At 42.4% G+C, this 27964-nt stretch overlaps 1 long non-coding RNA gene across 1 annotated transcript; it reads left to right on the top strand.

Annotated features, from left to right (window-relative positions):
- The first annotated feature begins 86 nt into the window (after nt 1-86).
- LOC146395574 (uncharacterized) lies at nt 87-22551 on the top strand. Its single transcript, XR_014831391.1, has 2 exons — nt 87-300; nt 18833-22551. It is a non-coding gene; the product is annotated as an uncharacterized LOC146395574 (long non-coding RNA).
- Nucleotides 22552-27964: the final 5413 nt, after the last annotated feature.

Genomic DNA, 27964 nt, shown 5'->3' with positions numbered 1-27964 from the left:
CCAGCCCCCACCCCCCACCCCCGAGAACCCCGCCCCCTCACCTTGGAGGAAAAACCTATAAAGTAGCCCCGCCCATAGCCTGTTGGGAGAGTCGGCGGAATGTATGCTCTGGGGTGGGAGCTCACACCTCTCCATTCTCTGACCAAAGACAGCTTTTCTTTGCTCCTGAACCGCATTTGGTCTCATATATGATCTGGAATGATGCGCAAGAGGACTCTTGCTGGGAATTGACTCCAGAAGGTCAGTGATAAAGATTTAAGCCAACGGTCAGAAAGATGAAGAATCCAGGCGAGAGATAAGGTAAGTCTTTTCTTGAAAGCCAAAGAAAGGATGAGCTGGTTCAAGATAAATTTTGGAGGTAGAATTCATGGAACTTTGCAGGACTTGTTGTCATGGGTGAGCTGGGAGAAGGTGGGGCCCTGCCTGGATTCTGGGTCCCAGATGGAGAATGCCACAGGAAGAGCTAACAGCTTCAGAGCGGCACCATCAGACCTGCTAAGAGCTTTCCAGCTCATGGAGGTACCTACACCCTTGGAGCCTGTGACACATTAAGGCAACCCAGAAACAAGCCACTTTTTCCCACTCCTGTCTACTTTAACTTTGTTACTGAAGAGCCCTTAGACATGAGTCCCAGCACTGTTTTACAGGTAAAGCCCTTATAGCCAGAGGGGCTTCATGACTTTGCCAGGGTCCCCCAGCTGGTTAGTGGTTCAGCCAAAACTAATCCAAAAACTCCAGCCCTGAACACAAGAGAGCTAAGGCAGAGCCCTGTCTTCCATCTCCTCCCTCTATTTCACATCCTGCAAATTGAGGTTCTGACCTTTACTGCAGGAGAGGGAAATGTCATGTTCTGGGACCCTCACACATCCTTAAGACAGATCATCAAGTGAGGGTCCTTGGCTTCATGCAGGGAAGAATTCAAGGGCAAGCCAAAAAAAGTCAAAGCGAGTTTATTCAGAGGGATACATACTCCATAGGCAGAAAGCAAACCATCTCAGAAAGTGAGAGTAGCCCCAGGGCATGGGGTTGTTGGTCTTTATGGGCTAAAGAATTTCTTACGCTAATGAGTAGGAGGAACATTCTTGTTATTTCAGGGAAGGGTAGGGATTTCCCAGGAACTGGGCCACTGCCCACTTTTTGGCCTTTTATGGTCCATCTCAGAACTGACATGGTTGTAAAGGGGAGTGATAGTTTAGTATTATAATGAAGGTTTAATGAGCTAAAGGTCAATGACTGGACTATTTTCTAAGCCACCTTAGTTTCAGCTGGTGGCGGTTGATCTTTATCTCATCCCACAGCTGAGTCCCTTCTCCATTTATCTAGCAATTGTGTTCTGCCCCTTCCCCTCCTGTCCCACTCCCACACAGAGATTTTATTCCCATATGTTTATGGGTAGCAGAGGAGCGATGGTTGATCTTCTGTAGCTGCTTCAGAGCTGGGCAGGGGCATCGACTCTGCCTGACAGGGATCTCTGGGTGCTTGGTCTAGGGGCTGCAGGGACAAGACAGCTTCTTGTTTTAAATCAGAGGGCAGCATAGGCTGGAGTCCTCACATAGCCATCATTCTGACATGGAATTGTAGTAACCTGGAGGACACGGACTTTCCCAAGAGGTTAAAGAAGCAGAGTCTGAAGAGGAGGAGGAGGACTCAGGCCCAGGATGGGCAAGAACTGAGTGAGGTTAGGGAGGGCATTCTTAATGGAGGACCAGATGGCATTAGTGTCTAAGCCCTAGTTGTAGTGGTGTAACCATGATGCTTGTTCATAAAGCTTTTTGATATCCATCTCGATCCAGCCTGAATTATTAACATAGGTGCAGCAGATTTTGTTTATGACTGTACAAATGCCACCCTACTCAACCAGCAAGTAATCTAAGACCGATCTCTTGCTTGTGGCCACACTGGCCATTAAGTTTAAAGAAGTTGAAAGTCTATAGAGGGCATTTCCGGTGGTCAGAGCTCAGCTCTCTAAAGTGTTGGTTAGATTTTCTGGGATTACCTCATGGTGGGCAAAGCCTCCCCTTGGGGCTGCCAATTCCCCTTCCATTCCTATTCCTGCCAGTGTTAATCCAGTGGCCCTCCTGGAACGGGTATTGAGTATTATTGTGTATTGTGACTGTGAGCGCGGCCAGACATCGTCATATGCAGGCTCCCTTGCACCATACATTGTCAATATAAGGAGAAACATTTATACAGGGTCCACATTTTCCCTGGGGTGCATTTGTCATTGGGCCCGCATTCTGGGGAGTGCCTTATACCCACATATATCCTGAAGGTACTGTAAGAGATCTGGGAAGAAAAGAATTTAACAAGGAAGCAGCCATCCAGATCCAGGGAAGGGACAAGCTGTGAACACAATTCATGTATTCAAAATACTTAAGTCCAGTATTCCATGCCCTTGACTTAGATAAGAAGGTTATATCCACTGCTTCTCTAGAGCCTGAACATTTTAAGACCAATTTTTAGTCCATTACATCCCTATCCTATAGTCACCTTTGGTCTAGGCTTCATTATAAGCACACAGAGTGGAGACAATTGTGGGAATGTAGTTTGGATCTGGGTTCCAAGACAATGTGTTGACATTACCATCTGGTGGTCAGCGACTGCTCCGAAGAGGCTGCCTCAAGCCCCTTTAGAGGTGTAGTGGCATTGGAAGCACGACTGGTTTTCTGGATAACAAAAGTAACATGATTAATGAAAAAGTTATGTCACCTTTTTTTAAAAAGGGGGGTGGGGTGTTAAATGCAGACAAAGTGCTGGGTTTGACTGGGTCATGCCCACGGTGCTCATTTTCTTAGCTGAGGGGCGCTGAGGGCGCTGAGGATCTGTTCCATGTGTTGCAGTTGGTAAAATTCTTTTATATACCTCTTCGTACCTGTAACAATTGTCATAAGCCAGGGTTTTTATGGAAGACCCAGCAATTAACTAGTTTTTCTCCCTGGGCAATGATTTTAGATATATTTATTAAAGAATTTTTTCCTGTTCCTCTTGAGCCATGACCATCGTCAGAAGCCCTTCTAGGAGTATCATGGTTTTTGACAACATAATGCAATTTTTTTTATCAGACCCAGCAGGAGCAAAGAAGATGTTTACCAGAGGAGGAGATTCTGAAAAGCAGCAGAATAAGACCATGATAGTTAGAAACATAAGGCTTACTAGGCCCACCCACCAGAGCTATGTGAAGTCACTTATCTGTTCTCTTGAACAGGTGCCTGAAATCTTCTATTGGCTCACAGGAGTAGGTCTCTTCTGGTTCTTGTTAGGACTTTAAAGGTACAGGACTTATTTTAGACAGATGTACCCAACTAGTAACTCCCTGTAGCCCAACAGCAGTTGGGGTTCTTAGTGTCACTTGATATGGTCCCTTCCATTTTGGTCATGGCTGCTCCACAGGGGATCCTTCTTTCCAAGATTTAGAGGACCCTGAATGGATGGAGACCTTGACATTTTCTTTTTTGCCAGGAAGGGTAGCACTTTGTTCCCATATTCTTGGAAGACCCTTTGAACTTGGCTCAGGTTAACAATGTGGGAGACCAATTTGTGGGTTTCCTCATCAAGCAAGAGATCTGAGGTCCAAAAGGGCCTCCCACAGGTCATTTCAAATGGACAAAGTTTTAAAATTCCCTTTGGAGCTGTCTTGGTTCATGAAGGGAAACCCAGGTTTCTGAAGTCTCTTGGTACAGATTAGCAAATGCTCTTGGTAGAACATGACTTGCTTTTTCTACTTTGGGGCCTCCAGAAAGAGTGGAGGTAGTAGTTTATACCCAGAGCTGAGGAAACCTGTCAGGTCATCTTGGCAGGGAAGGAAGTTCTGTTATTATTCTGTAGGCTTTTGGGTAACCTGAATCTCAGAATTTTTCCTTTAGGCAGAAATTTGGATACTTGTATTGCCTTTTCAGTTCTAGCAGGAAAAGCTTCTATCCATTCTGTAAAAGTGTCTATGAATACAAATAGGTATTTCCATCTCTTATGTGGAGGCATTTGGGTCAAATCCATTGCCAATCCTCCCTTGGATAAGTTCCCAGATGTTGGTTGGGCTGAGTCAGATGTTGAGGTATGGTGTGGCTTCCTAGGTCACTGCAGGCACACATCTCGCAAGCCCTGATGACATTTTTAAGTTTGGGACCATCCCTTACCCAGGAACACCTGAGTAGCCAGGTTGACTAGGGAGTCCTGCCCTGAGTGGGAGGATCCAGGGAAGTGCTTAATTATTTTCAATTGCTCCGCCCCAGGAATGAGAAGCTTGCTGTCTTTTGTCAGGCACCCTGAGTGGTATCTTCCCTGTCCCCTAAGCTCAGCCCACTCAATTTCTTCAGGTGTATAAGATGGCACCACTGGGAATGTCGAGCTGTTAAGTCTGAGAGCTGTAGCTTGTAGGACTGGCTGTTCTTTGGCTGTAGTCTTAGCGCCTTGTCAGCCAGGGTGTTTCCCCTTATAAGGGAGGTGTTGCCCCTTTGGTTGACCTCTGCAATGAATAACTTCTGAGCTGCTTCTGGGAGTTCTAGAATTTCTGCATAGGGGATCCTTTGACTGTTAGTAGTCCCCTTACTTTCCATATGGCAGTATGGCATGCAGCACTAGTAATCCATGCTTGGAATCAGTATATATATTGATTCTTCATCCCTTTCCTAGCTGGAGTGCTCTGGTCAAGACAAATCAAATTGGCCTTTTGGGTGGTACTGAGAGAGGATAGAACTCTCAATTCAACAATTGACCACAGTCAATGGCAGAGTCAGCCTTTATAATTTTTTTTTTTTTTGTCTTTTTAGGGCCATACCTGTGGCATATGGAGGTTCCCAGGCTAGGGATCCAATCAGAGCTGTAGCTGTTGGCCTACACCACAGCCACAGCAACGCGGGATCCAAGCTACGTCTGCGACCTGCACCACAGCTCACAGCAACGCCGGATCCTTAATCCACTGAGCGAGGCCAGGGATCGAACCCCAATTGTCATGGATGCTAGTCGGGTTTGTTAACCGCTGAGCCACGATGGGGACTCCCAGTCAGCCTTTCTTAGTCCTTCATGTATTAAACTGTTTCCATCCATTGGTAAACCACACTGCATTGGGATTGGCCAGGGACCCATCCTTGAGGTCTGGCCTACTGGAGTATACTTATTCAACAGTTGCCACACAGAAATGAACCAAGGACCCTTGGCATGGGGGCCCAGCATTACAGTGACTGGCTTTAGGATTTGGCAAACTTTAAGAGTTACGCCTGCGCACATGAAAAGATGCTCAACATTGCTAATTATTAGAGAAATACAAATAAAACTGCAATAAGGTAACACCTCACACAGGTCAGAATGGCTGTCATTGATAGTCTATAAATAACAAATGCTAGAGAGGGTGTGAAGAAAAGGAAACCTTCCTACACTGTTGGTGGGAATGTACCACTATGGAAAACGGTATGGTAGTTCCTCAGGCAACTAGATACAGAACTACCATATGATCCAGCAATTCCACTCCTGGGCGTATATCCAGACAAAACTACAATTCAGAAAGATATATGCACCTGTATGTTCATAGCAGCACTATTCATAATAGCCAAAACATGGAAACAACCTAAATGTCCATTGATGGATGGATTAAGAAAATGTGGTACATATGCACAATGGAATACTACTCAGCCATAAAAATGAAAAAAATAATGCCATTTGCAGCAACATGGATGCAACTAGAGATTCTCATACTAAGTGAAGTAAGTCAGAAAGAGAGGGACAAATACCATATGATATCACTTATATGCAGAATTAAAATATGGCAGAAATGAACCTATCTACAGAACAGAAACAGACTCACAGATATAGAGAGGAGATTGTGGTTGCCAGGGTTAGGGGAGGGAGGGAGTTCAATGAATAGTAAATTTGGGGTGAGCAGATGCAACAGGTAGAAATGCCTGTTGGCAATTTTCATCCCACTTGAGCAGCTTGTAGTCTTTCCTTTTAGGGCCTCAGAGAGGCTTTGCTATGAGCCTGAATCCAGGTATCCAGATCCTGCAAAATCCTGCCATCCCCAGAAAGGTCTTATCTTACCTCTTAGTCTGGGTGGCAGGGGTGTCAAGGGGTTGTGATGGCTTCTTTTCAGTCCTAGGCCGGAGTTCTTGTTCCAGGGGTGAGCAAGTATCCCAGGTACTTAACCTATTGGGTAGAGATATGGGCCTTGTGAGGAGAAACCTCAGTATCCTTGTTCCCCCAGGAAGATGAGGACCTGAATGGTATTTTTAATCTGAGTCTTCCCTAGTGGAGCTAAAAATTAGGAGGTCATCCATATACTATAGGAGAGACCCATAAACCAACCTTAATGCTCTTTATTCCTTTGTTAACACATTTCCAGACAGGTGTGGGGTGTCCCTGAAGCCTTAGGGCAGTACAGTCCAGACTAGCTGAGAAGTGTTAAAGTGTCTGATCTGACCACTCAAAGGAAAAGAGATATTGATGGTCTGAGCAGAGAAATGCAAAAGAAGGTTTCTTTTAAGTCAAGCATTGTTAAGCCGGTTTGTATTTTCCATAACTCGGGTCAGTATAGTGTATGGACTAGGGACTATTGGGTGAACTGGGACTATTGCCTTATTAATTGGCCTTGGGTCTTGAACAAATGTGTTTTCTCCACTTTGCTCTTTTATGGGCAGAATGAGGGTATTGCACAGAGACTGGCCAGGTTGTACTAGCCCATATTTTAAGAACTTTGTTATTAAAGGCTGGATACCTCTTTGGGCCAAGGGATACTGTTTATTCCACAAGTCATCAGCACTGGATTTTAGTGAAATCTGAATAGTAGCTGTGCCAGGATCTTCAGTGTGCCACACAGAGGGGTTTACTTGAGGAAAAAATTTGGGTTGGAGGGAGACCTCTTCTCATTTGTGACTGAGGCAGGCTCCTATGGCCAAGAGCAATTGTTTCTCCTGGTGGGTGCTTCTCTGAGGGAGTCTCCAAACTGAGCTATTGTCTGGAATTTAGAAAGCAAAAACCTTCCCAACAAGGGCACTCATGAGCAGAAACTTGTATACAAAGGTAAAACTTCCTGGTAAACAGCTGAGGAGGTAGAAGGTGGGTGAGTCATTTGGCATCAGGCTGTCCATTGATCCCATAGGGGGCAAGGATCCCCATTCAGCACAGAGTACACAGCCCCCATATCTTAAAAAAAATAATTTTCCCACCTGCCACATCAAGGGTTACCTGAGGCTTCTCCAGGGAATTGACCAGGTATCCTTTGGGAGCCAGGGAGGGTCCCACCCCGTCAGTCTTCAGTCCTCTTGACCCCAAGTCCCCTTCAGGACTGGGCAAGAAGACCCACTTCAGGTGACCCTCTTGTTTGCACATCAATGGATTTTTTCCATGCAGGAGACATTCTTCCTTCCAGTGCCCCTCCTGGATGCATTTTTTTTTTTTTTTTTTGGTCTTTTTAGGGAGGCACCCATGGCACAGCATATGGAGATTCCCAGGCTAGGGGTCTTATCGGAGCTACAGCTGCTGGCCTATGTCACAGCCATGGCAACACCAGATCCAAGCCACGTCTGCAATCTACACCACAGCTTACAGCAACACCGGATCCTTAACCCACTGAGCAAGGCCAGGGATCGAACCTGCAACTTCATGGTTCCTAGTCAGATTCCTTTCCGCTGCACCACAACAGGAACTCTCTGGCTGCATTTTTAAAACAGGTCTCTTCTCAGCAGGACAGTCTGAACCAGACTTTCTAGATCCTGCCCCTGCCATGGGCTTTCTCAAGGGAGGGTAAACCTGAGCTGGTACAGAGGCTAGAGCTGCCGCCAAGCACTGTGCCTTTCATTGTTGTTCTTGAACTCTCTTTGCCTCCTCAACCCTATCTCTACAGTACTTCAAAGGCCAAGTCTGTGAGCTTATTCATAGGGGTTTGTGGTCATTTAGCTGCCTTCTATAGTTTTCTCCTAATGTATGGGGTGGATTGAATGAAAAAATGGGTATTTATTAGAACTTACCCTTTGGGGTATCAGGATTAATATTGGTATACTTCCTAAAGGCCTCCACCAAGCAGCCCTGGAAGAGGGCTGGATTCTCATCTTTTCTCTGTTATTTCTCTGACTTTTTCATAATTAATAGGCTGAACAACACACCTTTTCATCCCTCCAATGAAGCAAGTTATCATGTGGCTCTTGTGTTCACTCTACCTCCCTTTTGGAAGTCCCAGTAGGGATCTTAATCAGGGATTGCATCCCCTTCTGTAAGGCAGACAATATGTTCTGATTTCAGGCTGGCAGTTCATCAGAATGTGCCCAGGCTGCACCAAGTATTGGGCTTTTTTCTTCAAAGGTGCAGCAGGTAGAAAGGAGGACCCGTAGGTCCCCCCAAGTAAGTTCATAGGACATTGTCAGCCTGATGCCTTCCTCTACAAACTAGGGGACTCAGAATGCAGAGCTTTCATGGAGATTAACGTCCATCCAGGAAGCAATGACAAGCTCAGGATGAGGCCTGGGGATTCCAGTGTTGAGAAGGCATAGCCAGCCTGCCAGCCTTCAGATGGAACATGAGGGCTGCCATTGTGGGTGATACAGTCTCCCTGGGCATTTGCTTGTCTAAGTAGTTGTTAAACAGGACTCTTCCTATCTATGAGTGTTGCCAAAGGCCCCCAAACTGAGAACGATAGATACTCAAATCCCACTCTCTAGAGTGCGGTATTGGGTCATCTCACAAATAGCCTTGTCTTATCTGTAGCCAGGAGGTGGTGACGGATGAACCCTTGAGAACTGGTTTGGCATTCAGGACATTGAAGAGGCTCATGAGAAGGATTTCTTGAGAGCCAGGCTGTCTAGGTGTGTTGGGTGCGAGGTGAGGGAGGAGGTCCTCAAGGAAATCTTTCTAAAGGGGCACTTGGTTTGTGACTTCTGGAATTAGGAAGGATGTAGAGGCTGACTCCTGCCTTGAAAATGAAAGGTGGCTGAGCCTGAGGCAAAGCTTTGGCAAGGTAAAGTGAGCATGCCTCTCGATGGGCACTAGGAATGGCACTGGCCTGAGAAGGCAGGAAGGGAGGAGGGGGTGCCAAGAGAGGGATTGGTTTTTGGAAACCAGGAGGTGGAAGGAAGCAGGCTAGAGAAGGCGTTGCCCATGGTGAGTCACTACAAGTGGGGGAGCTCCCAAAGAATACACAAAAGCATAAGCCCACAGTGCCCCGACTCCAGCTTATAATCTCATCACCCATTCTGTGCACTTTTTCTCAGAGGCCCCTCTCCTGGTAGGCTAGACCCCAAAAGGGCCAAAAAAACAGCAGCAAGGTAAGTAAGAACGGAGGTGAAACAAGGAAGAGACTTTCCCCACTGCAGGCTTCTAAGACCTGGGGGGGTCAGGGGCTGGGGGGGGGCGGGGGCACGCGCGTGTGTGTGTGTGTGTGTGTGTGTGTGTGTGTGGTTGCGGGGTGTAGGCAGGGGCAAAGATTTGAAATGTATGAGCAAGTAGAACTTTGATTTCAATGTACTAGGTTTTTAATGTTTGTGACTAATTAAACTATTTTGGATGATGAAACTGAGCTTGAGTGAAAAAGTCAGATGATGATTCAGAGCCATGGAATGAAGACCCAAGGTAAAGCACAGATTTACAGGTCCTCAAGTCCAGTTTAGTCGATAAGCTGATTACATTTAGTTGTAGAAGCCCAGGTCTCCTACTGGGCTGGACATGCTTGCCCAGGAACTAGAGCAGAAGAAGGGCCAGCCCGGTGTCAAAAGGAGTGGGCCCCACATCCCAGGACACAGTGTGGCCTCTCGGGGTCAGGAACCCTGCCCAGAAACCATGTCACTGGGCCTTTTGATGATGAATATGAGAGCCTGGGCTGGGCTCTCCAGAAGGATAATCCTGGACCTCAGAACAGAGCTGAAACCCCATGGGCCCTGTGACTGCAACCCAGCACAGGGAGCCTCAGCCCAGGCTTCCCTTCTGGCCAGGATGTTTGCTTTCCTCCCTTCCCATTCAGAGATCTGAGTGGAAACAACAGGATTTGTTGGCCGTGAGCCTTTTCAGCTGCATTTCCTTCCCAGGGAAGCTGATGCCTTCACAAGTGAATCCCTTGCCTTGACACCAGAATAACAGCTGCATATCTCTCCTCAAGAAGGCCATGTCCATTCTGGGTCCTGTGAGAACAATGCCTGGGGCCACTTTTGTCCCAGCAAAGCAGGAACTGGCCAGCGTAGTGTTCGTGGTCTGGGTGGAAATCCCCTCTGTCCCTGCGGGGCCAAGGCCACATGATCCCTGCGCCAGGCTCGGACTGGTGAGGGCAGGGGTGTGGGGAGAGGTCAGATACCTCCAGGCCTTCAACAGTGGCCTCCACTCAAAGTCAAAAATGAGTCTCTTGTTTTGACCAGCTGTATGACCATAGGCACGTGACTTCACTTTTCTGGATCTCAATCCCTTCATCCACAAAGGAAGGATAATAATGTAAAAATCAGGGAGTTGTTGGCCTGATTAAGAAAAAGCATGGAAATGACTGAGTTAAGTTGAGGCTTATGCAGTAAATTGTTGCTCAATTTAAAAATCAAAAACCCAAGTGCCTGGGGCAGCCTTCCTTGGTCGCCCCGCTTTATGCTGATGTGCCTGCCTCTCAGCTTGTCAGTTCACTGGCTCTTCTCCAAATGCCCTGGCTGGAGTTGAAAAGACAGCCTGTGGCCGGTGTAGGGTATTGTCAGGGCAGTACGCTGGCAGCCCAGCCACCAACAGACCCCCAGTCCAGAGGCTGGGCTTTGTCCTTCCAGCTTTACAGTCCATCTTTTCTTGTATCCTCAGCGATCTCCCTTAGTAACGGTGACTTAAACCAAGTATAGTCACATGTGGCCTGTGGGCAAGCCATGCTGCTGACATGTTGATACCAAGGGGAGAGGTTGGAAGAGAAAGAGACGCAGTCCCTTCCCAATATCTGGAGTGCTCACAACACCCAGTCTGAGATGCTGATGTCCCGGTTCTCTCTCCTCTGTTCAGGCCCATTTCTCCACAGAGGACCCCTTTTCTGAGTTCCTTTGTACATTAGTCCCTGCTTTTACCTCCATGAAATGAATTGCTCTCGCTGATTATGCCACTAGGAAGTAGAGGCTCCTACAGGCCTGCGAAGACCCCAGAATCCTCTCCTTATGTGCTGATTTAATTAGTGTAGCTTTCACATCCTCAGACGAGCGATGAGGAATGCTGGACATGGTCCCAGTCTCCTGAGGCCTCTGATCCTCCCAGCTGTCAGCCCCTTAGGAAGCCTCTGTGCGGAGATGCTCTCCAGGCCCCTGGCAGGGCAGTTCTGGCCTCTGAGTCAGACATGGTAATAGTACCATATTGTCATTTGAAGAAATACGACTGGGGCTTCTTCCAAGCCATATTCCACATGTGCCATAACCAAGGGAGGACCAAGGGCCAATTCAGAACAAGAGTTTGGAGACCAGGGACCAGCTGCCATAGAAGAATTTAAAGGGATAAAGACAAGAGTTCAGATTGAGGCTTCTCAGATTGGGAGATATTCAGATTTGGTGCTAGGTTATCTGGCTGAACTCCACTGCTGGAAAGGAAGTTGCATCTTGCCAAATTGCAACACTAGCCAAATTCTGTGCCATGTGTCATTTTCATGTCTTCATTGTTAAATCCTGGGTCCGTGGGTAGGAATTCCAACTATCAGACCTGGCTCCCCCTGGACCTCCCCAGGTAGATGACAGACTTCAGCCCTGGAAGGTAGTACCAGGTGGCTGCTCTGGTGGAGGTGGGTCTCCAGGCCCAATGGTGGCAGAATCAAGTGTGGAGATGAGGGGCATTCCTGGACAGATGAGAGCTCCAGAACTGGCCCCTAAACCATTCCCAATGAATAAAACCAACAGAAAGCTCACTCTTACCCTCTAAAGTGTTCAGGTCACACCAGACTGGGGCCCCTGCAGAGTCTCAGGGACAGAGCAAGGCCAAAGAAGCCCAGCTGCCACATTATATTATAGAAGAGGATTGGCCAGCAAGCTACCTCAAACCCTGACAGTCTGCATGGACCCCCACAATCAACACTGGGGTATCTGGTGACTGGGGCATCTCCACTTCTTGATAAGACAAGAGCTTTCATTAAACAGTCTTCAGCCAAAGAAACAACAAAGCCTGAGAGCATCTTGACCACACAAAGCTTCTCATGGCAGCTTCATGTGAGCTGCGCCCTTTGCTTGGAAATCAATTTATTGACACTTGCTCTACTCCAGAGCCTCAAAAAGAGTCCCTCTTTACACATTATGTTCTTCAAGCCTCACAACAACTAGGGGCAGTAGATATTATTAGCTCCATTTTATGGATGAAGAAACAGATTATCAAAATGACTTTTAAAAAACACATGGCTAGAATCCTCATATGTTAGTAATAAGAATGTCAAATGATAAAGCCCCTTTGTAAAACAGTCTCACAGCTCTTCGAATATCAAACATAAAAGTTATTGTATGACCCAGCAATTCTACTCCTAGATACATACCCCAAAGAATGGAAGACACCTGTCTACACAAACACCTCCACATGGATGTTCATAGCAGCATTATTCATAATAGCCCAAAGTAGAGACAGTCCAAATGCCCATCAACAGAAGAATGCGTAAACATTATGTGATGTATCCATGCAATGGACTATTACTCAGCATTATAAAGGGATAAAGTTTGGATACATACAATATAGATGAACCTAGGAAATATGGTGCTAAGTAAAAGAAGCCAGACTCAAAGATCACTTTAGATTCCATCTATATGAAATATCCAATATAAGCAAATATATATAGAGAAAAGGTAGATTACCTAGGGCAGAGGATGGAGAGAATTGGAAGTGACTTTTAATGAGTACGGGCTTTCTTTTTGAATTGATCTAAAATATTCTAAGTTAAGGTTATGGTGGTATGGAGTTCCCACTGTGGCTCAGCAGTAATGAACTCAACTATTATCCATGAGGATGCAGGTTCAATCCCTGGTCTCACTCAGTGGGTTAAGGATCCCATGTTCCCATGAGCTGTGGTGTAGGTCATCAACACAGCTTATACCCCATGTTGCCATGGCTAAGGCATAGGCCGGCAGCTGCAACTCCAATTCGACCCCTTGTCTGGGAAGTTCTATATGCCTCAGGTACAGCCCTAAAAAGACCAAAGGAAAAAAAGTCATGTTCATAGTTCACAGCTCTGTAAAATATGCTAAAATCATTAAGTTGTACACTCTGGATGAAATTTATGGTATTTAAATTATATTTCAATGAAACTGTCTTTAAAAAATATCATGTCTTATTGAACCTTAAGGGATAGTTGTGCCTATAAAGTAAACTTTTAATTTAGTATTTAGGGCTACTTTTCCAAAAAGAGCAAAATCAGGGTTATCTATGTGTTATGGTAGAAAGCACAGAACTCTGGTAGCAGGAAGATCTGAACTTGGGTGACACTGAACCAGTTATTTAGTCCTTCTCTACCAATTGCTAAGACTTAGGGAAATAAAATGGGATGTCTGTCACAAGTCCCTGTTCAGACTTGTCATTGGAAGTATGTTAATTATATCCTCCCATTTCCTAGAAGGGGAGCTTAAAAGAACAAGACAGGGGCCCAGGCCTAGAAAGGGATGAGGCTATGAGTCATAAAACCACAACAAAATTTAGGAATAGGGATAAAGCTGAAGATTGTCACAACTCCTGGGGCCCATTGTGAGGACTCAGGCTCAGTAATAACTCTAAAATTTAAAACATGGATCCAACTAGCAACTAGGCAGTGATGCTGAGCCTCAGGCTGGAGGACCTTGAGGTATTCTAGCTATAGGGATTGGGGGACTTCAGAAGCAAAGACTGAAAGGCAGAGCAATTTCAAAGCTAGAAACAGACATGAGTATCCCAGTCTTTTTTTTTTTTTTTTTTTTTTTTTTTTTGCTTTTTAGGGCCACACCTATGGCATATGGAATGTCTCAGGCTAGGGATCAAATCAGAGCTACAGCTGCCAGCTTACACCATAGCCACAGCAACTCAGGATCTGAGCTGCATCTGTGACCTACGCCACAGCTCCTGGCAATGCTGGATCCTCAACCCACTGAGCAAGGCCAGGGATCAAACCCGCATCCTCATGGATACTAGTTAGATTCATTTCGGCAGCACCACAGTGGGAACTCCCCAGTCCTTTAACGATTGTCCACATCCCAAATGGTAATGTGAATCTGTAAAGACTTATTTCTTGTTTCATTTTCATGAAATGGTCAAAAAAAAAAAATTCCATGTGGATGGGAGAAAGAAAGTGACCCTGCCTGGATTATCTACAGCTTCACAACTTTTTATTTGTCTTGTTCGCAAATCCAAATTCTAGGGCAATGACCCCAGAGCACTCCTTCTCCCCCAGATTTTAGGGGGCAAAAGAGGAAGCAGTGCCTCTACATCCTTCTCTCTTCTACAGTGTCTTTTAGCACTTGCCTTTTTTTGGAAAAGAGACAGAAGGAAAAATACATAGGTGTATGGTTAGCCTCAGCTCCTGATTTTCAATTCAGTCAGCCCACTTAAGATTCAGGAATAGTAGGAGTTCCCGTCGTGGCGCAGTGGTTGACGAATCCGACTAGGAACCATGAGGTTGCGGGTTCGGTCCCTGCCCTTGCTCAGTGGGTTAACGATCCGGCATTGCCGTGAGCTGTGGTGTAGGTTGCAGACGCGGCTCGGATCCCGAGTTGCTGTGGCTCTGGCGTAGGCCAGTGGCTACAGCTCCGATTCAACCCCTAGCCTGGGAACCTCCATATGCCGCGGGAGCGGCCCAAGAAATAGTAACAACAACAACAGCAACAACAACAACAAAAAAAAAGATTCAGGAATAGTACCATGCTGAGTGATGTAGGAGAAATACAGATAATAGATCCTAATAGGATTACTGTGAAGATAGAATAAGATGGTGACTCAGTTGAACAAACTATAGGTTTGGAGTCAGGTAGAAATATGCCTACATCTGAAACTTTTTAAGCCTCAAACACCAATTCAAAAGGCTGTTATGGGAATTCCAGTCATGTTGCAGCAGAAACAAACCCAACTAGGAACCATGAGGTTGCGGGTTTGATCTCTGGCCTTACTCGGTGGGTTAAGGATCTGGTGTTGCCGTGGGCTATGATGTATGTTGCAGACGTGGCTTGGATCCTTCGTTGCTGTGGCTGTGGCATAGGCTAGCAGCTGTAGCTCCGATTCAACCCCTAGCCTGGGAACCTCCATGTGCTGCAGGTATGACCCTAAAAAAGCCAAAAAAAAAAAAACTTATGAAATATTACTTGTAAAACGCCTAGTGCAATTGTCTGGCATTAGCAGTGCTCAATAAGTGGTAGGAAAAGTGAAGCACTTTACACAGTGACTGGCACAGTCATAGATTCTGCCCCACATCGTTTCCCAGAGTGCTGAGTGACAGATAGCCAAGATGTGATTGAAAAGAGTTCAGGTGCATGCCAGAGCATGGAAGGGCCCAGAAAACCACAGTATAGAAGAGCCTGAGGAGAGCTATTGGATATGAAGGTGGCTTAGTCTGGCAACCTCATGCCAAAGGCAACTTTGGCCCCAGACCTCAGAACTGAGACAGGTTCTGTCCTGGATGGAAGCTTCCAGTGAGAGAAAATACCATCCCAGAATGCAATCAGAAGGAAGCCAGATACTCCTTTGGAGGAACTGGTCAACCTGGCAAGAGATGGCATGGGTACACCCTGATGCACACATTTCCATTAAAGTGAGAGGGGACAAAGCACTCAAGAGTGATCACCAATACCACTTGAGCACACTTAGCAGCAGCTAACCCATTCAGCCCATTCAGAAAGTCCAGAATTCTGCAAGGTACATAGAAATGCGGTGACTTGGAATGATTCACCAGCCAACTCTTCTCCTTTCTCAGTCTGAGGCTTCTTTGAGCCCTTAGATTCTATAATAAAGAGGCCACTGTTTTCATCCCAAGTCCTTTATGCAGACTGTTCCTGACTCAGTGGGTTGCAGGTTGTCTGCAGAGAAAAAAGACAGCCACTTTTATTGACCTTCTTTGTAGGCCTTAGCTTTTGCCCAGCCTTCTTTGATGACAAGCTTTTCTCCCTTCAGTCCTGCATATTCATCTCAAGTTAGAGAGAAGAGATTTTTATATCAAGGCAAAAGGTACCTGGCGAGAGGTGAGAGGTGAGAGGTGAGAGGTGAGAGGGTGAAGTAAGGATGAGGACCAGGGAGGACGTCTTTTAACAAAAGGTGATTCTTACCAGGCCCTTAAAAGTTCTACAATGAGAGGAAAATTGTGTATGTCTCTTCAGACAGGCTTAGCAGGACAACCTAGAGACCAGCAAAGGGAGCTCAGAGCCAAGCTAAATATGCCAAAATTTAACAATCCAAAAAAAAAGAAAAAAGTAGTGTGAACTTGAGGCTCATGAAGATGTATCAAAGCCTGGGTTGAAAATAACTTATTGATTAGTTAATATAAGTACATGATTTGAAATTCTGAAGAGTGAAAAGTAAGTCTCCCTCTTTTACTCTTGTATCCTAACCAAGCAGATCCTCACCCTAGAAGTAAGCATTGTTGACAATTTTTTGTATATTCTTTGTGAGATAATCTGTATACCTATAAGCATATATTTATACATATCAAATCTTCCCTATCCCATAAATGGTAGTATACTGTACATACTGTTCTGACTTGCTTTTCTCTACTTAACAAATATGTCTTGGAAACTATTCAATAGGTCTATTTACCATTAAACATGTTTATACTAATGAAACGTATATGCTTTAAAAAGTTATCATTTGACCTCCAACTCTAAAATGTTTGGAAATCAGTGTGTTTGCTTTCTTTTTTCCCTCTAGAACCTTGGCAAATATATTATTGTATTTTTATATAATAATAAAATATTATTATTTCTACATCGAAATCATGCAGGGACAATTGCCTTCTGTATTACAACCATAATTTCCACAAATGCTTTAATTCTTAGTCCTACAGGTGTATGGATTTGATGCTCACCACCATTCTTTTTACCAAGCTTTCTGCATTTATCTCTTGTTTGCCAAAATTTGTCTTTTTGTAGTCTCAAATATGGTCACCATTGTCGTTGGTCTTACATGTTTGAAAATGTTTGTCTTCTCTTTTTGTATTCAACATAGTTTGCTGGGTATAAAATTCTTGGATTCCTCATATTTTCTTTCCATGATTTGAAAAAGTACTGACTATTCCTGTGGAGAAGTGAAATGTTAATTAGCCTGATTTTTTTCCCTGTATAAGCAGCTTTTCCTCTTGATTAGAATGCTCACAGTATTCTTTATTTTGAAGTCTAGTTATTTTACTATGACTTGATGCTTAATGTATCAATGTTTCTTGGGACATGATATATTCTTTCATCTATGGAAATATTCTTGAATGATATCTATGAGTATTTTCTTCTGTTTGCTTGGTTCTTTTCAATAGGGATAATATTTGTGGATCTTTTTTGACTGACATCTCTATTATTTTCACATTATTATTGTCTCCATTGCCAATACATTTTGCTTGCTTTTCAGTTCTTTCCTTTGTGTCCTTCTTGTATTTTTATTAGCATTTATTCCTTTTTGTGCTTATTCCAATGTGGGTTTTCTCTTTTTGTCCATCCTGACTCTTGAGGACAGTCTGGTGGCTAAAAGTGAGAGTTCTGAAGTCAGGGTTTGACTGCCTAACCAGAATGTAACTCTGCTTCAGTTACTTGACTTCTGGTTACCTCATATTTAAATTAAAAAAAATAAGAGCATCTACATTTATAGGGCTGTTGTGAGAATTGACGAGTTAATACTTAAAAAGACTGAACCACAATAGGCACATATTAAGGTCTGTGTGTAAATTAGCAAAAGGAGATGATGGTGGTAGTGGTGATAACAATAACAAGCCAATAATGGTGATAATAGCTGTTTCCTAAGCTCTTATGTCTCTGCTTTGAGCTCTTAAATCAACCTGTAACATTTTTTGAGCTCACAGTGATGTCATAATTTTCATCTATTTGATGACCACGTATTTCTTGTACCTTTTTTTTTACTGTTTGTTTTTCTTGTTCCTTTCCTCATGTTTTTCTTGTGACATGTTTGTATAGGTCCTGAACCCATTCTTTATTCCTTATCTTTCAATGAGGCTTGTTCTTCTTGTACCCCCTCTTCAAAGGAGATTCCCACGGGCAGGCCACCCTGGGCTTCAGACCAGCAGAAATAGACTGCTTGATCACAGGGTTGAGTGAGTAAGAAATCAACAGTTTACAAGGCTGTGTACCATTTGGAGTCTCTCTTCTATGTCCTCTGCAATAAATTGCTTCCTTCAAAGATGATTTTTGTGTATGCCTCACTTGGTCTCACACCTCTACTACTTGCTGGTATCAACAGGTGTCAGAGAAGCCCCACACCCAAGTGCCTCTGATCTAAACGAGGGATGGGTGGTGGAGACCCAAAGGTGTGTGAGAGGATTCTGCTCTTCCAGGCCAGTGCAGATGGACACTTCCTCTCTCAGGTCTTCCTGTGATACTGAGGAGTTTTGTGCCATTTGCAGCCCTTCCTTATATATTATTTTCAGGGAGTGACTGTCGTGGCTTTTCAGTAACGAATCTGAGTAGTATCCATGAGGATGCAGGTTCAATCCCTGACCTTGCTCAATGGGTTAAGGATCTGACTTTGCCGTGAGCTATGGTGTAGTTCACAGATGCAGCTCACATCCTGCGTTGCTGTGGCTGTGGTGTAGGTGAGCAGCTGTAACTCTGATTCGACCCCTAGCCTGGTAAATGCCATATGCCATGGGTGTGGCTCTAAGAAGACAAAAAATAAAAATAAAAGTATATTATTGTCAGGGTCACAGGATACCTCACAGTGGCATCCCAGTTGGAATATAAGTTTCTGTTTCTTGATTTTCTTCTGTTTGCAGTGGGGCTGTGGCTTTCCTGGCTTGTCAGAGGGCAGAGCCCTAGCCATACCTTTCTCTCCAGCAGCATTCATGAGTGGTTCAGACCCCACAACACAGCCACAGAGAGGGAGAAAGGCCCTGAGGACTCAATAAGCCAGGGAAAGACTTCGTCCTATGGACATAACTGCCTTCCCTGGATGGCAAAACCTACCTCAACTCGGGGCTACATGGTCTCAGAGGTCTGAGTCTTGTTCACAGCGAAACAAAGCACTTTACCACATCATAGAGTCTCCATGTTAGGCCTGTATACCTCACAACCATCACAACCTTTGTCACGGCTTTAACTGGAAACGCAAGATAAGATTTGTTGTAAAAAGGTTATATGCTCCCACTGACCAGCAGGCATCAAGACCTTCTCCCCCTGTGGTTACCAAAACCACAAGCACCAACTGGGGGGTAACAGTCAGATATGTTTAAATGTCTCCCTAAGTTTAAAAAAAAGAAAAAGCTGAGAAGCTGAGCTTGTCTGGTTTCCTCTTTACTGCACTTGAGCAGGGTCAGCCGGGGACTCCTGAGTCAGCAACGCAGAACATCATTTGTGACCTGCTGTGAGAACAATTTGTTGGAAATACCTTGCAAATACAGGAAGCCACTTTCTCCGCGGAAGTTCTTGTGCACAGCAAGACCAAGTCCCACCAGGAAGGCCTCAGAGGGGACAAACCGCTGCCTCAAAGACATGGCCTTTATAAAGCATGTGGTGGAACTTCTGGGCTGTTAGACCTGTGGCTCAGAAAAAGAGGCCCTTGTGAAGGTCATCAATATAAAGAGAAATGCCCTGCCCCCACTTCATTTCCACCTAAACCACTGGCAGTATGGTCATGAGGACCTGAGAAACCTAAGGAGCAAGCAGACCTGGAGCATGGATGCTCCATTTAAAGCAGTGTTTTTGCTCAGCTTCGTCAGCTCTGAGTCCTCCAAATCTCCCATTGTGACAGCGATTAAAATTGATTTGGGGAATTTCATCCACAGATTAAATTTGCTGGTTCCCAACATGAAAGCTCAGTAGCTTTGTCCCGCAACGAGGGAGGTGATCTATGGGTTTGAGGTATGACATGTTAAAGATGGAAAACATTTAATCATCTGGAAAAAATGAATGGTTTAAAAGTAGACATGGCTGCTCTTTCAGCTCTGGCATCCAGGGTTGACAGAGCCCACTGCAGGTGTTTGGGCCACCTGGTATGATTTTAGGGAAGGCTCTTGTCTTCCAAGTTTATGGCCTAATTTTCTTCAGGCTCACTTCTTGTTGTTGTGTTTAAGTGCTGTGTATATGGGCTAATGTATTGATTGCCATAGGAAGCTATCCCTGTCTAACTTTGTTCCAAGAGATCTCTTTTGTTGAATGTTTTCTGTCTCTACTGGTTTTCACCTGGAGAGATCCCGCCCAACATAAGCCCATAGGTATTCTTGAGTTGTTCTACATCGAATTTATGTTTGGCAGCACTTCCCTGACCCTGACGACAAATGCTGTTTCTCTGGTGACACACAGAAATCACAGAGAGAGGAGTGGTCCTGCCTAGAGTTCCAAGTAGAGGAAGCAGGGTTCCAGTGTGTGGGGCAGGGCCGGCTTGGCCAGCAGTCCATCCTCCAAGCCTACTCTTTCTAATCCATCTTATTTCATAATTGACCTTTCTGTAGACCTGGAAATGTAGGATGTAAGGGCAAAATAAAAATGATCTTTGAAACAGGCTTCTTGGAGTTCCTGTCATGGTTCAGTGGTTAAGGAACCCGACTAGTATCCATGAGGAGACAGGTTCGACCCCTGGCCTTGCTCAGTGGGTTAAGGATCTGGTGTTGCTGTGAGCTGTGGTGTTGGTCACAGAGGTGGATTAGATCCAGTGTTGCTATGGCTGTGGTGTAGACTGGCAGCTACAGCTCTGATTCGATCCCTAGCCTGGGAACCTTCACATGCTCCAGGTGCGGACCTAAAAAGACAAAAACAAACAAACAAAAAACACTAGGCTTCCTTATTTAGATTTCTGTGTCCCCTGCCAAGAGGAAGAATCACTGGGTTTCAGCTGGAGCCCAGGAATTTGCATGTCTGACAGCCCCTCAAGTAGTTCTAAGATAGGTGGCCCATTGACCACGCTCTGATAAACACTGCTGTATTAGATGATTCACTGATTGAAGAGAAAAAAGTATATCTTGTCACAGTGAAAAAAAATTAATGGGCTTGCCCTCCCCTTCTACTCTCTGCTCCTAACCATTCACTGGGGATAGGATAGCAGGATGAGGATTAGTGAAGTTGGACCCAGAGATAGAAAATGTGGATGTGCTCTGGGCTGCCTCCCTCTGGACTATCAGGTTTTCAAACCCTGCATGCAAAATTGTGTTTCCTTAGTTTAAGTGAAGAGAAAATTGATCATGTCATGTTATTCTATTGAGTGAAAATTCAAGATAGTTTTGAAGAGCATCACCCACCTTGCTTAAACTATTTTGAACTTCACTGTGGCATTTTTTTCTTGGGGATCAGAACTATGTCTTATATTTCTTTGGGTCCTCCCTACATTGTAAGAATGCAGTACATGCTCAATAAACACAATAATTAATTTTATAAAATGCAGGAGTAATAAAAGCAATAATTAACTGCTCAATGGCTTTTGAGCATCACTTTGGAGCCAGTTGGCTCGGTTTGAATCTGCCACTCACTAGCTGCGTGACATTGGATGATGACCTTTCTGTGATTCAGTTTCTTCATAGGAATGATAATAATACTAATGCATGCCTCATGGGATTGTTGTGAGGAATAAAGCAGTTTATATAAAGTATATAGAACAGTGCCTGATAATAGCAAATACTAAATGTGCTTGCATAATCATTTTTTAAGTCATTCTTATCTCTTATGAGCTCAGCAATACATATTAAACGTCTGTTGTATTTTAGTAAGCATTCTACTTGTTTAAGCGGAGGGCTTTTTAAAATTACTCGTGTCTGTGTTACCAGAAGCCAAAGTCTGCTGATTGAACACCATACAATATTTACTTCTGTCCCTTTTTTTTCTGTAATACTTCAGTAATGTAATAAGGAGCCATTGAACTATAATTTCCCTTTTTTAGATGTTTCTTTTTCTTGAATTTAGATATTGTTCAGTTTGCCTGAAAAATACCTTAAGCATTGTAAATTTTTTTCTACTGTATAAGTTTTGTTGTTTATATTTTCCAGCAAAATTGCTGATTCCTAGAAGGAGGGTGGACAGTAAGAGTTAATTTAGTTTAAAAAATTTTTAATGCTAATTTCCAAATATTCATACTAAGTTTTGTACTTGCTTTAACGCATTTAGGCTCAGGAACCACGTACAAATAAAATATGATATCTGATTAATCCAATTATTTTTTCTTATCCTATGGGATGAAGTAAGTGCATAAAATAAAAATACTCTAAAGGAGAGCAAACTTCTCTCCTCCTTGGGTGAAGCCAAAAATATTATAAAAGTAGGCAGTGTTCTTCATGCCTCTCCTAAATTACTATTTTAAAGATTAAGAGTAACAATATACATTTAAAAGTTATTGTATTAATTAGCATGAGCAAGTGGCCAATAAAATGTTCTATAGCATTTTGCAAGTATAATGTGTTCAGTGACCTTATGAGTATTTTTTAAAATTTTTCTATCATAATTTTTAATCCAATGGACTAATGGCTTATTTAACCCTTCTGCATTGATATTAAAATTTATCTGTTATCAATGTCTTTTCTAGATATCTAATGTCCCTCTTTCTCTTTGTTTTTATCAGTGGTGCTTTTATTTCACTTTTTTACTGGTGGCAGTGTGTACTAGTATATCCTAATTGGCAAATTCTTTAAAATTGAAGTATAGTTGATTTACAATGTTGTGTTATTTTCATGTATAGAGCAAAGTGATTCAGTTATACATATGTGTGTGTGTATACATATATATTTTAACATTCTCTTCTACTATACATCATTATTAGATACTGAAATATTGAGTATAATTCCCTGTGGTATACAGTAGGTCTTTGTTGGTTATCAATTTTACATGCAGTAGTGTAAATATGTTCATCTCAAACTCCTAATTTATCCCTCCCACCTCCTTGCCCCTTTGGTAACCACAAATTTGTTTTCTATGTTGGTGAGCCAATTTCTGTTTTGTAAATAGGTTCATTTGTATAATTTTTTTAGATCACACGTATAAGCGATATCACATGATATTTGTCTTTCTCATTCTGACTTACTTCACTTAGTATGATAATCTCTAGGTCCATCCATGTTGCTGCAAATGGCATTATTTCATTCTTTTTATGGCAGAGTAATATTCCATTGTGTGAATATATTTTACATACACACACACACACACAGACACACACACACACACACTCTCCCCACATCTTTATCAATTTATCCATTCATCTGTCAATGGGCATTTAAGTTGTTTCTGTCTTGGCTATTGTAAATAGAGCTGCTTCGAATATTGAGGTGTATGTATCTTTTTGATTAGAGTTTTTGTCTTTTCTGGATATATGCTCAGGAATGGAATTGCTGGATCATATGGTAACTCTATTTTTTTTAAAAGGAACCTATATATTGTTCTCCATAGAGGCTGCACCAGTTTACATTCCCATTGGCAGTATAGGAGGGATCTCTTTTCTCCACATCCTCTCCAGCATTTATTATTTGTAGATTTTTTGATGATGGCCATTCTGACCAATGGGATGTGATACCTTGTTTTTATTTGCATTTCTCTAATAATTAGCAATGTTGAACATCTTCTCATGTGTCTTGGTCCATCTGTGTGTCTTCTTTGAATAAATAGATCTTTGGCCCATTTTTTGATTGAGTTTTTTGTTTTGATACTGAGCTGTATGACCTGTTAATATAATTTTGAAGATTAATCCCTTGTCAGTCACTTCATTTGCAAATATTTTCTCCCATTTTATAGATTGTTTTGTTTATGGTTTCCTTTGCTGTGTGAAATATTTTGTTTAACTAAGTACCATTTGATAATTTTGTTTATATCTTTACTTCTCTAGGATACGGATCCTAAACGACTTGCTGCGATTTATGTCAAAGGGTGTTTTGCCTAGGCTTTCCTCTAGGAGTTTTATAGTATGCAGTATTACATTTAGGTCTTTAATCCATTTCGAGCTTATTTTTGTGTGTGGTGTTAGAGAATGTTCTAGTTTTATTCTTTCACATGTAGCTGTCCAGTTTTCCCAACACCACTTACTGAAGAGACTATCTTTTCTCCACTGTATATTCTTACCTCCTTTGTCATAGATTAATTGACCATAGGTGCATGGATTTATTTCTGGGCTTTCTATCCTTTTCCATTAATCTCTATGTCTGTTTTTGTGCCAGCACCATGTCATTTTAATGACTATAGCTTTGTAGTCTGCCGTAAGAGAGTCCAATTCCTCCAGCTCTGTTTTTCTTTCTCAAGATTATTTTAGCTATTCAAGGTCTTTTGAGTTTCCATACAAATTTTTTAATTTTTTTGTTATTCTGTGAAAAAAGGCATTGGTAATTGGATAGAAATTGCATCGAATCTGTAGATTGCCTTGGATAATATTGCATTTTGACAACATTGATTCTTCCAATCCAAGAACACAACACAGTGTATCTTTCTATCTGATTTCTTTCATCATCATCTTATAGTATTTGCCTTCTGAGGTAGGTTTGTTCATAGGTATTTTAGTGTTTTTGATGCAATGGTAAATAGAATTGTTTCCTTGATTTCTCTTTCTGATAGTTGATTATTAGTGTATAGAAATGCAGCCGACCTATGTGTGTATTACTTTTGTGTCCTGAAACCTTACCAAATTTCACTGATGAGCCCTAGTAGTTTTCCATAAGTGTTTTTAGAATTTTCTCTGTGTAGTATCATGTCATCTAAAAACACTGACAGCTTTACGTCTTCTTTTCCAATGTGGATCACTTTTATTTCTTTTCTTCTCTGATTGCTATGGCTAGGACTTCCAAAAATATGTTGAAAAGAAGTGGCAAGAGTGGGCATCTTTGTCTTGTTCCCAACCTTAGAGGAAATGCTTTTACCTTTTCATCATTGAGTAGGATGTTGGCTATGGGTTTGTTGCACATGGCCTTTATTATGTTGAGGTAGGTTCCCTCTATGCCCACTTTCTGGAGAATTTTTATGATAAATGGGTGTTGAATTTTATCAAAAGCCTTTTCTTGGAGTTCCCATGTGGCTCAGTGGGTTAAAAACCCAACATAGTGTCCATGAGGATGCAGGCTCAATCCCTGACCTCTCTCAGTGGGTTAAGGATCTGGCATTGTCGCAAGCTGTGGCATAGGTTGCAGATGAGGCTCAGATCCAGTGTTGCTGTGGCTGTGGCTGTGGCACAGCCCAGAAACTGCAGCTCTGATTCAAGCCCTGGCTCCATATGCTGCAGGTTCAGCCCTAAAGGGGAAAAAAAAGCCTTTTCTTCATCTATTGAGATGATCTATGTTTTTTATTCTTCAACTTGTTAATGTGGTGTACTACACTGATTTGTTGAAAAATCCTTGCATCCCTGGAATAAATCTTGATCATTTTAATGTATTGTTGGATTTGGTTTGATAATATTTTGTTTAGTATCATCAGTGTTATTGGCATGTAATTTTCTTCTTTTGTGGTATCTTTGTCAGGTTTTGGTATCAGGGTGATGGTGACCTCATAGAATGAGTCCAGAAATGTTCCTTCCTCTGCAATTTTTTGGAACAGTTTCAGACTAATAGGTGTTAACTCTTTTCTAAATATTTGATAGCATTCATTTGTGAAGTCATCTGGTCCTGGGCTTCTGTTGGTTGGGAATTTTTAAGTTACTGATTCAATTTCAATACTTGTAATTGGACTATTCATATTTTCTATTTCTTCCTACTTTAACCTTGGAAGATTTTACCTTTCTAAGAATTTGTCCATTTCTTCTAGGTTGTCCATTTTATTGGCACATAGTTTTTTGTAATAGTTTCTTATGGTCCTTTGTATTTCTGTGGAGTTGATTGTAACTTCTCCTTTTTCATTTCTAGTTTCTGCTTCTGTGTTTGTTTTGTCTTTTTAGGGTCACTCCCACAGTATATGGAAGTTCCCAGGCTAGAAGTCAAATGAGAGCTGTAGCTGCCACAGCCACAGCAACGTGGGATCTGAGCTGCATCGATGACCTACACCACAGCTCATGGCAACACCAGGTCCCCAACTCACTGAGCAAAGCCAGGGATTGAAACCACATCCTCATGGATACTAGTCAGGTTCATTACTACTGAGCCATAATGGAAACTCCCTCATTTCTAGTTTTTATTGATTTGGGCCCTCTCCCTTTGTTTCTTAATGAGTCTGGTTAAAGTTTTATTAATTTTATCTTTTCAAAGAACCAATTTTTAATTTCACTGATATTTTCTATCTCTGTTTTAGTCTCTTTCATTTATTTCTTCTCTGATCTTTCTGACTTCTTTCCTTCTGCTAACTTAGGGTTTTGTTTGTTCCTTCTCTAGTTGCTATAGGTATAAGGATATAGGTTGTTTGAGATTTCTGTTTGTTTGCTTGTTTCCTGAGATAAGCTTGTATCACTATAAACTTCCCGCTTAGAACTGCTTTTGCTACATCCCATAGGTTTTGGATCAGCATCATATTTTCATTTTTATTTGTCTCTAGTTACTTTTTAATTTCCTTTTTGATTTATTTAGTGATACATTGGTTATTTAGTAGCATATTGTTTACCTTCCACTTTTTTATGGTTTAGGGAGTTTTTTTTCTTGTAGTTGATTTCTAATCTCATAGTGTTGTGGTCAGAAAGGGTACTTGATATGATAAAAGTTTTTAAAAATTTACCAAGGTTTGTTTTGTGCCCCAGCATGTGATCTATCCTGGAGAATACTTCACATATACTTGAAAAGACTGTGTTTTCAGTTCCTTTCAGATGGGATGCTCTATAGATATCAATTAAGTCCAGCTGGTCTAATGTGTCATTTAAGCCCTATGTTTCCTTATTGATTTTCTGTCTGGATGATCTGTCCATTGACGTAAGTGGGTTGTTAAAGTCCCCTACTATTATTTTGCTATTATCAATTTCTCCTTTTATGGCTGTTAGCATTTGTCTTGTATAGTCAGGTGCTCCTATGTTGGGTTCACATTGATTTATAATTTTTATGTCCTCTTCTTAGATCTCTTGATCATTATGTAGTGTCCTTCATTGTCTCCTGTAGCAGTCTTTAAAGTCTATTTTTTCTGATATAAGTATTGATACCCTGGCTTCCTTTTGATTTTCATTTGTGCGGAATACCTTTTTCTATCCCCTCACCTTCTGTCTGTATTTGTCTCTAGATCTGAAATGTCTCTTGTAGGCAGCATATATGAGTCTTTTGTTTGTATCCATTCAGCCAGTTTACGTCTTTTCTTTATAGCTGTACCTGTAGCATGTGGAAATTTCTGGGTCAGGGATTGAACCTGTGCCACAGCAGCAACAAGAGCCACTGCAGTGACAATACCAGATCCTTAACCCACTGCACCACAAAGGAACCCCCAGTCTATGTCTTTTAATTGGAGCACTTAGTCTATTTATACTTAAAGTAGTTATCAATGTGTATGTTCTTATTCCATTTTGTTAATTATTTTGGATTTGTTTTTGTAAGTCTTTTTTTCTCTTTTTTTTTTCTTTTGTTCTCTTGTGATTGTTAAGTAGCTTTAGTGTTATGTTTGGATTCCTTTTCTTTTTTTTTTTTTGTATGTATATCTATTATAGATTTTTGGTTTGCAGTTACCATGAGATTTTTGTATATTAGTCATGTATACCTGATTGTTTTGTATATAAGTTTTTTATAAGAGACTGTTCTAAGTTGCTGATCTCTTAATTTCAAATTCATTTTTTAAAAAACTCTGCATTTGTACTCTCTTCCTCTCATGACTACTGTTTTTTCATGTTTTACATGAATTGTTCTGTGTATCCCTTAAATCCTTGTTATGGATACAGATGCTTTTACTGCTTTTGTCTTTTACTTACTAGTTTGTGTGTGGTTGATTTCTACCTTTACTGTATGTTGGCCTTTACCAGTGAGCTTTTTCATTCTATTATCTTTTTCTTTCTAGTTGTGGCTTTTTTTTTTTTTTTTTTTTTTTTTGCCTAGAGAAGTTCCTTTAACTTTTGTTGT

Source organism: Sus scrofa, chromosome 16 (assembly GCF_054392235.1).
Source record: "Sus scrofa isolate SSC_HxYL_T2T_F1_AM1 chromosome 16, Sscrofa_HxYL_maternal_Yorkshire_Landrace_v2.0, whole genome shotgun sequence".
Classification (NCBI taxonomy): domain Eukaryota; kingdom Metazoa; phylum Chordata; class Mammalia; order Artiodactyla; family Suidae; genus Sus; species Sus scrofa.
Note: the sequence above shows the minus strand (reverse complement) of the source record. Positions and strands in the feature narration are given on the sequence as shown.